Genomic DNA, 8,087 nt, shown 5'->3' with positions numbered 1-8,087 from the left:
CCTTTACATAAGGAAAACCAACAATTGCTAAAGTTATATCTGAGGAGAGTAAAAGAAAATTTCTGTGTGAGAACTGTTTGTATATACATTGTCCTGAAAGCCAGATCTGAAAACAAATTTACAATTAATAGCAAATTAGTTTATCGTTTCCTGGTTCAATGAACTGGAACACATGCTCATCTCAGGGTCCTGACCTAAAATGAAGATGAATGTCCTGGTGCTGTCAAGTTTCTAATCTTTCTCCGTTCTTCCGCAGCTACCATGCCTTTTGGCCTTATTCCAGGAAAAAGCTAAATTCCCTTTGGAGTATTTCAGCCTCTGAAATAGGCAGAATCCCTGGAATTGGGGACATTAGCATGGATTATTCCTATATTTTAGCATTCCTCCTCTTCCATCTCAAAGCGTCTACGTGAAGCATTTTTCTAGAATATTCTCTCCCACTTTCTTCCCACAGATTGTAATGTAACAGTCCAGGTTGTCACCTCCTGGAAAGATATCAGTTCCCAAGAGCTCTCTGATTCTGAAGAAATACCAAGTGCCCCGCGTGCACTTTCAGGTTTCCCTCCATGTCTTCTTGCTTAGTTCTTCTGGTTTCCTGTATTTTTGGCACTGAAGGGCACCTGAAGCAGGGTAGGAGAATTTCAAGTTGAAGGTTCTAGCCACAAGAAGATTGTCTTAGTCCATTTTTTTTTAAATAGCTTGAAAATAGGTATATTGCTTACAGTTCTGGAGAGCAAAAAGTTCAAGTCCAAAATCATGCTTATTCAACACAAGGGTGTATCTAAGTGTTGAGAAATTTGGAAAAGATTGCATTTCATTTCTTCCTCATGTGAGACTCAATAAAGCTGGTCCAGAGAACTGTATACATGCAATCCAAACTCTCATGAAGTGGAGGAAGAAAGATCCACATTCAAGGCCATTACTTTAAAATGGGCCATATGGGGGCATGCTCAGCAGTTAAAAGCACTTGCTGGTATTCCAGAGGGCCTCAGTTCCCAGCATTCATTTTAGGTGGCTCACAACTCCCAGTAACTTCTGCTCCAAGGTATCTCATACCCTCTTCTGGCCTCTGATGGTGCCTGCATACATGTGACATATGCTTAGATAGACACACATGTATATGTCTTTTTAAAAATATTTTTAAAAAAACCTCCTGTGGCACGCTAGCAGCACCAGTCCTTGTCACTGGAAGGTTGCGTCACTGCACCTTTAATCTGTGCAGTTGTTCTCCATCTTTTAAGTAAACACGTGGCACAGAAACCTTTGTGCTTTCAACAATCTCTGACTTCCTGAGCTATTATTTGGACAGAGGGATTGGCTCTGATGAATCTCACAGAAGGATCTGAATTCAAATAAGTGAACAATCTGGCCCAAATTCTTAGCTACTTTTGAAAATGGAAATCTTTTAAGGAAATACATATAAAATCAAGTGTGATCACGTAGTGTGCAATGGAATACAGAATGCTATTCTTCAGCTTGGAGAAGGACAACTAAAAGTTACTGGGGCTGAGAGAATGTGTGGAAGAAAGAAAAGCTTCCTTTCCATGCTGGTACTTTTGAAGTGGACTGTACAGAAAGGTCAGAATGTGGTTCCATCTGGGTCTATAGAAAAGAAAGAGTCAAAAGCTCTCCAAGTTCTCATGGGGAGACTTTGGATTTGGCAGCAGTCTTGATAACTGAAGACTTAATTTCCCCAGTGACTCAACTGATACAGCAGGTTTTATCTTTTTTTTTTTTTTTTTTTTTTTTTAATTCAGAAAACTAAGAGCAAATTGGCTGGCTCAATAGACTTACTGACTCCGGTTAGATAAGTATTTACTGTGTTTATTAAGTTGTTTATATGGGATAATAATACAAGTGATTTAATAAAGATAAGACTTCAGATAAATGTCAACACATTTCCCACTCTGCAGCTGGTCCATTTCAAGCAGTTAAAATAAATTAAAAGATAAAAACACTTCTCTCTCACACAAAATGATCATTGTTCAAGGGAAACATTTAAAATGGGAAAAATCTTCTGCTTTGGGGCACAAAGACTGTGTGTATGTGAGACACACCTCTTGATAATCTATAGATTCTTTACATAGAATAAAAGGGACAGAAAGCTGTGCTCTGTAGCATTTGCCATAATGAGACACAATTAAAAAGTACTTACAGCTCATAGACAAGTATTAATGGCCAGTTTTATTTATAGCACAAATAATGGGGAACTTTGAATGAGACAAAATAAATGCTATTAATTTTGTTATTTATCTATTTTTACATACATCAAAGCATAGCTACTGAAAGATTACTAAGCTATAAAATGTAGATGCTGTCAGTAGAATCTAAATAACATTAAGCAGATCTCTGCCCAACCTTCTCTGTTTATATTGCAATGTATTCACTTGTAGTTTCTCTAGTAAATGATCTGACATTTGAAAAATGTTGGAGAAAGATGCTAACGAAGAAGGAAGCGGTCTTTCCAGTGTTCTCCAATCGAACCATTTCAGGGTCGTTACCACCCCTATGAGTATCAGAACCTAACTCTACTATTTTATCATATAAATGCAACATATAACTTTCCTTTTCATTCAGGCCTGGAACATAGTGGTGTCATGCAGTTGTTATTGAAAAGAGTATTTGAAACACTGTTCTGTTTAGAAATGGTAGCCTAATAAACTCTTGCAGAGCTCTTGATGGAATCTGAGCTGCTGGATTTTCTTAGAAAGTACTAATACTGCTGTCATACTGCAGGAAGCCTTGGATGGAAGTATAAGCTTGTTGGAAATCAGGTTTCTGGGTTGGTTTGAAAAGATTGCTATAGTTACACTGTGTACAGTGTCTTTCCAATGTCTGCTATACGCTTACAGTGGACACTTGCTGCCTCATGCTCTGGGGTGAGATGCCTGTCTGTTCTAGGAACTGTGTAGCTGGCCTCTGCCATCAAAGATGTAACTTGATGACTGACAATGAATACCTTCAGTTCCAGTTATCCATTCAATATGATCTCATTATCACTTTCCATTCAGAAGAGTAATCCCTTCTTGTGGACCTTGACTTGGCCTGAACATGTGAATTATTAAAGCCTCAGAATTTTCCAGACATAGTATTGTGTGACAGACACAGGAAGTAGGACTTAAAAGACGACAATTTCTGTCTTTCCTGAAGGCCACAGTATTCATCCTGAAAAAAAACGTTTGCTTCCTGAAAGATGAGAAGGGGGAAGCTGAGGTTCTGAGTTGACAGCCGTACCAGATAGTTGGTCTAAGGCTTCCTTAGACCTTTCAGACCCATCTGGCCACTCAGTCGACTGCTTGGGGCCACCTGAGTCAGCCCAAACAAAGTGACAAGAGAAGTATTTCCATCCACAGTATTCTGAAATTTTGTCATGCAGAAAAGGGTAGAGACACAGAGCAAGCAGCTTGTGTTCTGATTCTTTGGTGAGACAGTCCAGCTGCATTGTTGACTTCAGATCTTTCACAGTTTGGAAAAACTGATACATAGAATAATTTAATTAACTTAATGATAAATGATGTAGATTTTAATTATATATATATATATATATATACATATATATATATATATATATATATATGATGTATTTAATTGAAACCATGTCTAACAGGCCAATTCCATGGTGTCAATGTTTATATTTTTTACCACCTTCCTATCCTGTTTATCTAAATGTATATTGTATTCCATACCTTTCATGGCATCAACTAAGACTATTTTTTTCAATCTCAAGTCACCTGATGAAGGTCACCTGTAGAATAATGCCAGTGATTTGAATTCACAGATATTCCATTCATAGTGAAGGCTCAACTCGTACATAACCAAGGGAGAAATATCTGTGAAATGTTTGCAACAAATATATACCTATACCTGCTGCCTAACTATTTGCATTGTGGAAGTCAGTGTTTCAGATTGAAATATGTCTTAAAATTTGCAGTTTTTTCCAAGCAAACAGTAAATTAAAAAATATGTTAGAGAGATAGGTTAATGGTAAATTTTTTACCTAGAATTTTCAAGAACCTGGTTTCCCCAGCTTTGGGGAGGGAAAGAAGAGGAAGAATAAGAAAGTAGTAATAAAACTCCTTTAATCTTGCTGCAACAAAAAGAAAGTTTAAGAATTGATTGGTGAACCTTTAGCAGTTTTAAAACATGCCCTTATCAATCAATATTTCTCCTAACAGTGAAGCACTGTAAAATTCCAACAGCAAGACTGAGTATCTTTTCACCAAGTTGTAGCTAACCAAAAATGCTTCTCAATAACATATTTTCCAATTCCAGAGAAATAATAATCATATAAAACACATAGTGGTCAGAAGGTTGGAAGAAAGAGCAGAAGATTGCAAGACTAGGCACAGAAGAGGACTGGCTGTTAAAGAGTCCAAAAAAAATCAATAAATGGAGCTAAAAAGTTGTCTGCTAAAATAATTTTTCCAGTACAGTAAGACAAATACATGTTTTTTTTTTTCATCTTAAATTCTCATTTGACAGTAGCCCAGAAGTGTCTTGGCTACTAATGCACTGGGCAGCCTTAGGGACATGTTCAAAAAGTAGTTCTTAAGATGCTGATGGTCTCTGCTCCTGACTCATGAGTTATCTGAACAGTGTGAAATTTAAGAGATAGTCTCTTTCTCACCTTTGAGGAGCTTCAGTTTCTATGCTGAATACTCAATAAACATTCCTTCATGTATGGAGTAGTTTCTCAGGGCACAGTTGTCACACACTCTGCAGTGAGTCTTCTGTGAGGAAGGGGTAACAAGATTTAAATTTGTCCCCCATGTACATCTATGGCACCATATCAGAGCCCTTCCCAAACTGAAAGAGTTTGGAGAAAATATGGCTACCACAGTCATGCCATGTTAGGAAAGAGAAAAGAAGTATTACTCACTAAGGAACCATCTCTGTCTGCGTTCTCTTCATGTCAAAATTTGTGTGGTGCTAGGATTATTTTAGTGGGAGAATTGATGAACAGATAATTCTACAATTGCTTTCAAACAAATAGATGTGTGCTGTTTACATATCCTAGAACTTTCCAATCTTTTCAGCCCTGAGCTTGTTATAGAAGGTTGCTTGAGTAGAAAGTAAACACATGTTGGGGTAACCCTGCACACTGTGTAAAGAGGTTGTCTTTGTGTTATTCAAATGTGGATTTCAGTAGCAGCAGAGTGTGGAAAATGTCCAGGACTTTGGTATTGTTATTCCAATTGCTTATCACCTGCCTTATACATTGTAAACACTCTTCTCCATCATCTTCCTATTGGTTTAATAAAGAGCTACCAGCAGAATGAGAGAGAAAAGGTGGGACATCCAAGCAGAGATGGGAAAGAATCAGGTGTGTGGGGTTCACCAGCCAGACATGATTCCTCTCCCAGAGGCTCCAGGTTCAGTGTCCAGCACCTGCATGGCAGCTCACAACCATCTGTAACTGCAGTTCTTGGGGCTCTAACATCCTCTTCTAGCCTCCACAGATACCAGGTTTGCAGGTGCTATACAAACATACATGCAGGCAAGATACTGATACACATAAAATAAAAATAAAATAAAATAAATGCATATGTTTATTACTGAACTATCTCAACCCACCAGTTCCCAATATTGACACAGAGACTTTCCCAACTAGCTCATTTACCTTAATTAATAAACACTTCATCATATCCTCCCTGCTCCTTTTCTCCCCAGCTCCTCTAGTGGCCTTCTCAAATTCATAATCTCATCTCTAATTGTTATTATGACATGTATATACATATGTATATATGTGCAGACATGTATATAAAACCCACTGAGTACACATTGCTTTGCTCATACATACAAGTTTTGAAGTCACTGCATCAGAAGTGACTCGGTCGTGTAGAATTTTTGGATCTGTGACCCACTCTTAGTGTTGGTGCTGAGCTTCCACTGGCACAGGCAGTACTACAAATATTCAGTAACAGAAAAGTGAGGCTTCAGTGTGTTATTAAACCAGGTCAGCCAGAGCTGGGCCTGGTGGCACACACCTTTAATACCAGCACTCAGGAGGCAGAGCAGGTGGATCTGTCTGAGTTGTAGATCATGTAGATGTAGATCATGCCAGCCAGGTCTACATAGTGAGTTCTAGGATAGCCGGTGCTACCTAGGGAAACTCTGTCTTGACTGAGAAGGAAAGAGAAAAAGAGAAAGAAAAAGAAAGACAAGTGAAGAAAGAAAGAAAGATGAATAAATGAATTTGCATGTTGTAAATAATTTTTCATGATATTTTTTCATTATGTCAAGATGGGCAAGATAAAAATTGTTTAAAACATTTTTAAACACATTAAAAATGGTTAGGTTTAGGTCTCTAATGTGAAAAAATATTGATTTTTTGGGTACAGAATTGCTGAATTTTAATTAGTCTTACTTCTTATTCTAATGACCTGCTCTGTGTCTATGGAGTTTGTGGTTAAGTGACTCAATTTTGTGGTAGTCTATGAGTTTTATCTAATCTATAATATACAAAATGTGTTAGGCAATGTTCAATTTAATGAAATATATTTATGGGTGAAAAATTTCATGCAACATCCTTAGGTGCCTTCATCACATTTATGAGAGCCAATTGATAACCAGGCACAATATTACCCAATTAGCAACCTTGGCTTCATGGATCAGATGTGTTATGTGCTTTTAGATTTCAGCATCTCATCTCTTGTGATCAATCATCTTTAAACACCGCACACTCAAATGCAGCTTCAAGATGAAGGAGCCAGAATCACTGAATGCTTTAGATGCATGACCAGTTGCTTTATGGTGCTAATTTGTGAGAAATTCAATAGGCCTCTGTGATAATCCTGCATTTTGAACAATATTCTCATCAAATGAATTACAATAAAAGTTAGCTGGTATATTAAAAATGTTATTGGGAATAATTTTCAGGTAACTATGAGAACAGTAAAATATTAAAATTTAACTTATTGTCTATCTTATGGAGTTTTTTGTTTGTTTGTATTTGGCAAGAAAGCAATATTTTGTTTGATAGAGGGGCAGAACAGGTTTTTATTTCACTCTGTTAAAAATGATTTTGCAACTGTATTAAAATAAAGGTAAAGTAAGCTAAGTGAGAGAGAGGAAGACAGATGCAATGAAGGCCTTCATACAGGAGAGCTTATTATAAACCCACCAGAGCCATATCACCTAAAATGTGAGCTAAGTATCCAGTCTATCTGTTGGCCAATGTGTTTAGAATTGAACCCTTTGCTAAATGGCTTTGTGAATGCTTGAGTCTTCGTCTTGTCTTTCTGTTCCCCCAATGCCAGGTTTTATAATAGTCTTAGAAATAAGGAGAAGAAAAACTAAACGTAATTTGCCTAGGTAATTACTCTAAACATCATAACCATCAAAAGTTATGGAACTACTTTACACCCTTGTGGATATTCTTATAGCAATTCATAGTTAAAGCTATATTTATATCTGTTGCCTATTCCCATCCTCGCATCCAGGCATGTGCTGTTTAACAAGGGCATCGAAAAGGCTTCCCTAGATACTTTCATTGTGCAAACACAATAGATGATACTTGCAGACACGAAGGTATCCGACCTGACTAGGTGACATAGTTTGATGTGACCAGTGCTGTATGTGTCAGCCTAGGTGTCTAGAGTTCTGTCTGTTCTAAGGCATCTTTTGACCAATGGAGTTTAGACTGTTTCTTCGGGAGAGGCAAGGCCAGAACAATGTGGCTGGAGACTGGTTAAAAGAAAATATTATAGGGTATAGAGAGAGAGAGAGAGAGAGAGAGAGAGAGAGAGAGAGAGAGAGAGAGAGAGAGAGAGACTTGAAGCCACCTCCCCAGAACGTAAGCACTGTGCTCTGGGAGTTAACACTGGAGATGTTATCCCTGGGCAGTGGCTTCTCGTTGAGTTAGCTGCCAAAGATTAACAGCAGCGATGGTCCAGAGCAAAGTCAATTTAAACCCACAGGTTAAACTTGTAAGAGGAACATCTTCACCTATAGTAAGAGCAAGCAGCATCATGGTGTGTTCTTAATTGCATCTGTGCATTTCAGTTTTTAAAATCCTGACTGTTGGCCTATTTTATTTTGAGACTTTTAGTCACCTGATGATAGGATGTGATTATTGAAAGCATGGA

Source organism: Micromys minutus, assembly GCF_963924665.1.
Source record: "Micromys minutus genome assembly, chromosome: 1".
NCBI classification, from domain to species: Eukaryota; Metazoa; Chordata; class Mammalia; order Rodentia; family Muridae; genus Micromys; species Micromys minutus.
This window is presented reverse-complemented; position numbering follows the sequence as displayed.